This window comes from Spermophilus citellus, assembly GCF_964194105.1.
Source record: "Spermophilus citellus genome assembly, chromosome: 11".
Taxonomy (NCBI): Eukaryota; Metazoa; Chordata; class Mammalia; order Rodentia; family Sciuridae; genus Spermophilus; species Spermophilus citellus.
In genome coordinates this window covers 85,824,181-85,834,074 of record NC_138192.1, presented here as the reverse complement: position 1 = coordinate 85,834,074, position 9,894 = coordinate 85,824,181, and positions in this window count along the sequence as shown.

The following is a 9,894-nucleotide window of genomic DNA, read 5'->3' as shown; positions in this document are numbered from 1 at the left end:
AGAAAGATGCATCTGTCTGGAAACTCTGAAGGGTAAGAGCAGGAGAAATTGTTTGGTGACTGAATCCAAGACCAGGAAATGTAGGGTCTGCCGGTGATGTAGGGAACTAAGAATTGGCTCCCCCACCACATAAGTGAAACCCATGGGAAATTCCTGGGCTAAAGTTTTCCAGTGTGGATCAGCAAGTTCTGAGTGCTGTAAGTATGCCGATTAAAAACCTATAGACCAATTATCATTCAGCAAACAGCCTGGAGTTTGCCTAAGCCTAAATCCTGCCTCCAGGAATTCCACCAACTGGATTACGACTCTCACTCTAGACATTTCATACTGCTTAAGGGAATTATACATAAACAAGATATAACAATAATAAATATTTATGCCCCAAGCAATGGAGCATCTATGTACATCAAACAAACGCTCTCAATTTCAAGAATTATAATATAGCACATAACACAATAATACTGGGTAAGTTTAACATGCCTCTGTCACCACTGGATAGATCCTCCAAACAAAAACTAAATAAAGAAACTATAGAACTAAAACATACAATTGATAATTTAAACTTAACAGACATGTATAGAGAATATTTTATTCATAAATGACTGAGTACACTTTCTTCTCAGCAGCACACAGATCCTTCTCTAATATAGACCATGTTATGTAAGCTATCACATATGTTGGAATACAATTGTAATGTTATCTTAATATATTTGTAGCATCTTAGGGTTATTTTGATAAGTCCCTTTCCATTGATATTTTGTGTACTTGCTTTTTTCTTCTTAAGACTTGTTTGATTTTTATCAAATTTTAGCTGTATTATTTATTTCCTATTTCATATATTTCTGTTCCTCTTATTTTTTCCTTCCTACTATATAATTTGAAAATAATTTGTTATTCTAGCTTCTGATACAAGTGCTTTATAAATGTTAATCTGAGTACTGTTTCATCCCAGAGATCCTGATATTTTAAGCTTTTATTATCACTTAGTTCAAAGCACTTTTTATTTACTTTTCTTGTGCTTTCTTCTTTGACCTCTAGAGATATAAGTGTGCCATTTAGTTTTCAAATAGTTGACATGAGGGGGTGGGGTTCTATATATCTTAAGGTGACTGATTTCTAATGTAATAAATCATGCTGAAAACAGTCTGCATGATTTCAAATTTTAAAAAAGTAATGGAAATGCTTTTTATATTGAATGTATTGGTTACATATGTGTCAAAACTGATCAAACTGCATACTTCAAATATGTTTCATTTTATTGTACTTCAATTTTACCTCAATAAAGATATGGAAAAAATTTGAAATAAAAAAATAAAAACATGCACAAAAAAATTTATAGGCAATAGTTTTTAAGTTCATTATTCTTTTTGTACTACTCTTTGTTCAAACTCTGAGAAACAATGAGAAATGAAAATCATGAAGGGTTATGAGAGTAAATTAATAATATGGTGAACTCTGGGTTAAAAAAAATACTATAGACTCTGACTAAATGAATCTTGTTGTGCCTCAAAGGAAAAAAGGTACATACTTTATTTCAGTTCAATCTCCACCACCTAGCATAACAAGAAAGACATAATAAATGTTCAATAAACATGTGACAAGTGAATCATCAAGAATTTTAAGGATTAAAACCAAGCAACAAAAGGAAGGATGGACAAGAAAGGGCTCTTTAAATTGACAAAATAAAGACCTGATTAAGACATTTTGTAGGAAAGGAAAAAGAACATTTCAGAAAACAAGGGGATTTAAAACTTTCAAGCTACAAATTATTTTCAGCTAAGAACAGTTCTTTGCAGAACTTGAGTTCCTAAATATGACCCCCACATTTGTTTATTCTAGTAGCTTAAAAACTATAGTTGGGAACAAAACACTATAGTTCTCTATCTGCAAAAGCACCCAATAACTTGCACACAGATGTATGCATGATGTTCACACTCACTCATGGTATCCTCTCTCATGGTGAAGCAGAGGAGAGTGGACACAGGGTCCTAAGACCAAAGTTTCACTACATATCATGCCCTTAAGAATCTATTACAGCTACAAATGCTAGTCAATACAATATTCATATATTCATATATATATATATATATATATATATATATATACATACATACAATATTCAAATATCAAAGATAGTTTCCTGAGAAATAAGTTATACTAAAGAAAGATTAGGGCTGGGGTTGTGGCTCAGTGGTAGAGCGCTTGCCTAGCATGTGGGAGGCCCTCGGTTCGATCCTCAGCGCCACATAAAAATAAGTAAATAAAATAAACGTATTGTAAAATAAATATTAAAAAAGAAAAAAATTAAATAAATTTGGTTTATTATCAAAAGCAATTCTGAATACAATGTGATGTTGCTAATTAAATTTGTATTCAAATTCCATCCCTCATGAAATAAGGTCTGAATCCTAAGAACTTTTGAGTGGTGATATAAGTGGAAGTGGATGCGTCTTTAAAAAATGAAAGTAATTGTAGCTCAAGGCAACTATCCAAACACAGTTGTGCTTCATCTCTTTCCTGACAGTCAACCTAAATAATGGTAGGAAATATCAAAACAAACAAAGAATAGCAAAGATAAAAGGAGGATCAGCACCAAAGAATTTTAACACCTTTCTACAAAGCAAGCATATGGAAGTGTATATGTAGATACTAAGAGTGTAAAAATGAATGGACCTCAGCAAAAACAGAAGCCACTCTCCACTATTATATTACTCACAATATTTATTTTCTCTCAATTCAAAATCCACCCTTCATTTCCTTGCTTTGTGATATTGGAACTGAGTTCTGTTAGAACCCATTTCTCCATTTCAGCTAGTTTGATATTGGGCTCTTCCAATAGAGAATGCAGGAGGAGCACTTGAAGCATGATAAGAAAGAAAAAAACTGTTTTGTTTTGACCAAAGATCTACTTCCAATGTGGCTGGAAATGAATTAAAATTGAGCAGGATAATGACAATGGAAATAAAGAACCCTTTAACAGGGGAGGGGGAAGAAATAGAGCCAAAAATCACCTACCAAATTTTTGACATTAAATGTGGCACCACAAATTGGTGCAACCAATCTGGAAAGCAATATGGAGATTCCTTAAGAGTCTGAAGAATGGAACCACCAAATATTGACCCAGCTATCCCACTCCTCGGTCTATACCCAAAGAAATTAAATTAAGCATAGTATAGTGACGCAGCCACATCAATATTTATAGAATCTTAATTCACAATAGCTAAACTGTAGAACCAACCTAGATGTCCTTTAATAGGTGAATGGATAAAGAAAATGTGGTATATATACATTGTGAAATATTATTCAGCAATAAGAGAATAAAATCACGGCATTTGCAGGTAAATGGATGGAGCTGGAGAATATCATGCTAAGTGAAATAAGTCAACCCCAAATAAGCAAAGGTCAAACCTTTTCTCTGATAAGTGGATGCTGATCCATAATGGGGTGGGAGTGGGGAGCAAGAGAATAATGGAGGAACTCTGATTGGGCAAAGTGGAGGAAGAGAAGGAAGGAGACATGGGGGTAGGAAAGACGGTGCAATGAAATGGACATAATTACCCTAGGCACATGTATGACTGCACATATGGTCCAACTCTACATTGTATAATACCAGAGAAATTAAAAGCTGTGCTCCATTTGTGTGCAATGAACCAAAATGAATTGTGCTGTCATGTATAACTAACAAGAACAAATTTAAAAAAAAAAAGAATAAAACTGTAACCCTCTATTATTTCAAGTGGGGAAAACAGACATCGAGAAAATAATAAAAGCTTAAGCAAATTTTTATTTTAAAAACTAGAGGAGGTACAGAATCCAGAAAAGAGTCAAAGGATAAAAAATCATTTCAAAAATGAAAGCTAACCACAAGAAACACAAAATTAAATAAATATAAGAAATTCAGCCTTAGAGAGAGAAAGAGAGAGAGCGTGCGCACGCGCAAAGCTGGGCACAGTGGCACATGCCTATAATCCCAGCGACTGGGGAAGCTGAAAACAGGAGGATCACAAGTTTAAGGCCAGCCTCGGCAACTTAGTGAGACCCTAAGCAACTTAGTAAGACCCAGTACCAAAATGAAAAAAAAAAAAAAAAAAGATGGGGGTGTTGTAGGGAAGATGTAGCTTAGTGGTAATGTAGCACCCTGGGTTCAAATCCCTGCAACCAAAAACACAAAAACAAAACACTTTTTTGAAATTACATATGGAAGTTCCTTGATCATTATTCTTAAGATACAATTTAAAGGTTCCGATTTAAAATTCTTTACTACACTGTGTATTTGAGAATACTGACCATAATAAACAACAACTACGATACATTCAAGAAAATTTACTGAATTTTAAATTTAAAAATACTTTACTACTTTTATAGGCAAAATAACCAGTGATTTGTAAGGGAAATTATATTACCACCATGCTTCAACAGTATCATCATGTGCCAGAAGAAAATAAAATTATGAATTTAAGATACTCAAAGAAAATACTAAACAAGGACTTCACATCCAGCACCACTGATTTTCTAGTATAAAGGGCAAAAAAAAAATCCATAAGCAACAATTCAGGAATAAATCAGTGTTCATGTTTTCATAAACACTGAAGACTGCACTAGAGAATAAGTTTCAACAATCGAAATGAATAGGAATATATCTACAGAGGAATGAGCATTAATGGTATAGTTATGGTACAAATCAGAAAGATAAAGGTTAAAAGGGAGAATAGGGTACTGCAATGGCCAAATGCTCAGACAATATAGATATAGTACAACAATAAAATACGAGGATGAAGGAGCAGGAATGGAAGAGCATTGGGAGAAAAAAAGTTTTAAATGATTCTCAACAATGAAAACAGTATTACCACTGTTATTCTGAGATTGATGTGGAAACATAAAGAAAAGTAAATGATTAATAATGAGGATTCTAATTCTGCCATTACTTATATCTTTTAAAAACATATTTTAGGAAATACTAGTACAATACAGAAGAAATCAAATTTGCAAAAACAAAAATTGTAGTCTTGAATTTGAATTCTATCAGATTGAGCTCATGAGTTATTTAATTATATATAATAACCAACTTAGTAGCAACAGGCAATTCTAAACAACCAGATTATGGTACTGAAAAGTAGTAAGTAATTTTCCCTTTAAAAAAGAAAAAAGCACTAATTCACAGTTGGAGAAATGTCTAATTCTAGACTAAGGGCAGAAAATGTAACAAGATTGACTATAGAACACTGTGCCAAAGATAATAAAGAAGCTATTAAAAACTCAGCCTTAAAGAAGAATGAAATTATGGTAAATGAATGAAGTTGGAGACTATCATGCTAAGAGAAAGAAGCCAACGCCAAAAAACCAAAGGCCAAATGTTTTCTTTCATTTTCGGATGCTAATTCACAATGTGGGAAGAGGGGGTTAAGGAAGAATAGACTTGCTTTAGATTAGGCAGAGTGAAGGATGGGAAGGAGATATGGGAATAGGAAAGATAGTAGAATAAAACAGACATTACCTTATTATGCATATATGACTGCATAACCAATGTGATTCTACAACATGTACAACCAGAAAAAAATGAGAAATTAAACCTCATTTATCTATATCAAAGTGCATAAGTACATTCTACTGTCATACAACTCATTAAAACAAAATGTTGTTTTTTTTTTAAAAAAAAACTACTTTGTCAAGTTAAAGGGCTCAGAAGCCACCACAGACCAAGAAAGAGGCTCCCAAAGATGGTTGATTTGAGTTTCAATGTTTATTATTTATTATTATGTGACAGACTGAAAACATCAAAAATACTAAAATCCAAGAATTCATAAAAAAATTAACTTATCAATCACCTCTAGACAATAACTTTAAAAATGTTAAGTGCATATTATTTTTCTCTATGAATTATACCTTTGGGTAACAAATACTAGAGAACTTATGATGTCACTAAGCAACATAATCTTATGCAATCACTGTTATATATGTGGTTCATCAATGACAGAAATATCCTAAGCAATATATCACTGTAAAAGGAAAAGGACTCAAGGAAAAGCTTTCAATTAAAAATGACTGGAAAAGATTGATTTGGGATGAGGGGCACCAGGGATTTAACTCACTGTGGCTTAACCACTAAGCCACATCCCCAAACCCCACTCTCCCTTTTTTTTCCTTAATGTTTGAGAGAGTGTCTCACTAAGTCTGTAGGTAGTCATTAAGTGCTGAGGTTGGTCTTGAACTTGCAATCCTCCTGCCTCAGCTTCCTGAATTGCTGGACTAGAGATGTGAGCCACAGTGACCAGCAAGATCAATTCTTTTCTTCTTAAAGGAGACAAACTATAGTGTCTAGGAATGCACTTTTTAAATAATGTTTAATTTTGTGGGGGAAAGAAAGGACTGAGATTGGATGGGGCACGTGTAGAGAGTTCATAAATTCCATTTCTTAACTGGATAAGTAGCTGTAAAGTTGCTCACCTTATAGAGTTTATCAAGCTATATTTTAATTCTGTGTGTTTATTTTGCAACTAGAATGTCTTTTTTGAAGTAGGCACAGCAACCAGAAAAGGTATTGCTCGATATGACTTTACAAGATCAAAAGTAAAAATACAGAAGATTGCTGTCAGCTGCCACACAGAAAATCATACTAATTTGCCCAATTTCAGAAATGAGTCAATTCTGGGATTCAGACTAAATTGGAAAGCCAGTTTTAGTTGAGGATACAATAGCAGTTCTCTCATATCTTCTTCAACATTCAAAGTAACTTAATACTACAAAAAATGAATACCAGGCATTTCAATATTCAAGTATTAAATACAGGTGCTTAGCTAATACTAATGAAGAAAAATGCTCTCATGGTTCATGAGTCCAAAGTAGGGCTACAAGGAAGCCAGATGATAAATGTAGCTTTGGCCTGTGTCTGTCTCATAGTGACCATAGTGAAAGAAATCTTTATCATTTTAGATATTACCCAGGAAAATGTACTGGTCCACTATATTAACTATACCATATTCAACTGAACCCACAAGAAATAACTGGGAAGACAGTAGAATAGGAAGGAGCAGGAATCTCTCTTACCAAATAGGCAACAATTTTGCAAGCAAAATCTGTATGATACAATAGTTTCCTTTATATATGAATAATGTGTTCTAAGATTCCTAGTGGGGCTGGGGATGTGGCTCAAGCAGTAGCGTGCTCGACTGGCACACGTGTGGCCTGGGTTTGATCCTCAGCACCACATACAAAATAAAGATGTTGTGTCCGCCGAAAACTAAAAAATAAAAAAAAAAACATTAAAAAAATTCTAAAAAAAAAAAGATTCCTAGTGAATGACTGAAACAGATTGTAGCAATCCCTAAACATATTTTATACATTCATATTTATGATATATACATACACTACATGCACACACAATGTTTAGTATTATTAGTTCCTTAATTTACATTACACGATAAAGCTTAATTTACAAATTAAACATAGCAAAATGAACAATAAAAAGAACAATTTTAACAATATACTGTAATAAAATTCTTTAAAACTTAGTTATTTTTGAGATTCTCTATTTACTATTTTTAGACCATGTTTGACCATAGGTAACTGAAACCATGGAAATCAAAACCATATTGTTGAGAGCCATAGTTTAGTCGGAATGATGCCTGGCATTTTGCTAGAGGGAATGGTTGAAAGGTAACCCTGCTCCGGGAATAGGGCGGCTCTGGGATTATGTCGGATCCTGCTGCCTTGGGCGCCCGCTACTTTGAAGTTCCCGTTGAGTTCTCGCGGGGGTTCCAGGAGAATTGGCGCGCAGAGCCCAGTGGAGGGAGTGTATTCCCGGGAAGTGTGTGTAGAGTGCCAGTGAAGAGTTCGGGAATAAAGAGTTGCTGTTTGAACCTACAAGGCTTTGTGGCAGCTCGGTTATTTTGTGCCCAGGCAGACTACGGCATTTGGTGGCCCGTACGGGGAATGCCTGAAACTTGGAGGTAAGTGAAATTGCTCACCCCTGAAGGAAAGCGAAACAATGGGTGACCATTTCAAAAAACAATGTGTTCTTGTTTTGACTTGTTTTGTTTTTATTAAAAGTTGCCTGTCCCTAGAACTTTCTCAGGCAAACTGGGGAAAATGGTTGGCTCAAAGTTTGAAGTTGTTCGCCCCTGAGGAACAGATAGAGATAGACCACAAATGCACGTGTCAAGAAAATAGAAAAACTGATACAACAATTTTTTGTTCCATTTTTGTTTCATTCTGTTTCGGTTTTCTTTTGCATTATCTTGTTGGGTTGCGTTATCTTTATAGTAGATCAGAAATTAGTAAAAAACAAACCGAAAGAATATTAAGTAAGGGGCTGGGGATGTGGCTCAAGCGGTAGCGCGCTGGCCTGGCATGCGTGCGGCCCAGGTTCGATCCTCAGCACCACATACCAACAAAGATGTTGTGTCCGCCGAGAACTAAAAAATAAATATTAAAAATTCTCTCTCTCTCTCTCTCTCTCTCTCTCTCTCCTCATTCTCTCTCTCTTTAAAAAAAAAAAGAATATTAAGTAAATTGTTAGAGGTTCAGACTATGGTAGATCAAGTAAGAGAAGGTCTCTCGAGTTAGTCAGAAAGAAGAAGAAAATTTAAAGGAAAAGGGGCTATCAGAAAAAAGGTACAACAGGAGGCTGCTACTAACACCTTTCTATCATCAGAGGGCGTAAGTATCCAACCAACAGTTCCACCTATAGAGACAACATATGCTGGGGGGCCCCTAACCCCTGTAGTTGATAGATGGGATCCTGAGACAGGACCTCAAAGATTAGCATGCCCTGTATTTGAGCAGACAGGAGGGTAGCGAAACCACCATGTTTTAGATTTCAAAACAGTGAAGCAGCTAAAAGAGGCTGTAACAACCTATGGTCCTCAAGCACCCTTCACTGTAAGCATGGTCGAATCCATTACCAACTTGAACATGACGCCAGCAGATTGGACTAGTATGTGTAAAGCTGTGCTAAATGGAGGATAATACCTGTTATGGAAAGTTGCCAATGAGGAATTTTGCACGAAGACAGCTAGGCGAAATGCAGCAGCCGGTTATCCTCAGAGAAATCTAGATATATTGTTAGGAAAAGGACCTTATGAAGGTCAGCTGCAACAAATTGCATATGATCCTGCTATATATTCACAAATTGCTGCAGACATGGTTAGGGTATGGAAGACTTTACAAGGACATGGAGATTGCCAAGGTCGATTATCTAAGGTTATACAAGGAGCCAATGAACCTTACACTGAATTTGTAGATAGGCTTATTCAAACAGCTACCAAAATTTTGGGGGACACAGAACAAGCAATGCCATCAATTAAACAGGTAGCCTTTGAGCAAGCAAATCAATGGTGCAAGGAGGTCATTAGACCATGGAAACATGAAGATTTAAACACATAAATTATGTAGAGACATTAATGAACAAGGGCAAGTCTTGGCAACTGCAGTACAACAGGCTTTAGATGCCAGGGCAAAAAAAATGCTACAATTGTGAACAAACAGGACATTTTAAAAGGAATTGCCCCATAGGAGGAGGGTTTAACAAAACTAGGTATCAAATGGGTAGAATACTGGGTATTTGCCCACGATGCCGTAGAGTAAGACATTGGGCTAATGAATGCTGTTCTCAAACCACCGTAGAGGATACTCCATTATCAAAAAATGGACAAGGACCAAGTGTTTACCCACGATATCGTGGAGAAAAGCACAGGCTCCATTGCCAAAACATGGACAGGGGGGCCCTATTCTCCGGGGCCCATGAACGCAAATATGCAGGGCAATGGAGGAACCCAGCAACACCATCAGAGTAGTGCCCAACACATTATCCATTAGATCCCTCATCAGACAAACCAGAGGGAGCACAGGGTTAGACATCTGCGCCTCCGCCAGAGCAGTACTAACTCCAGAGATGGG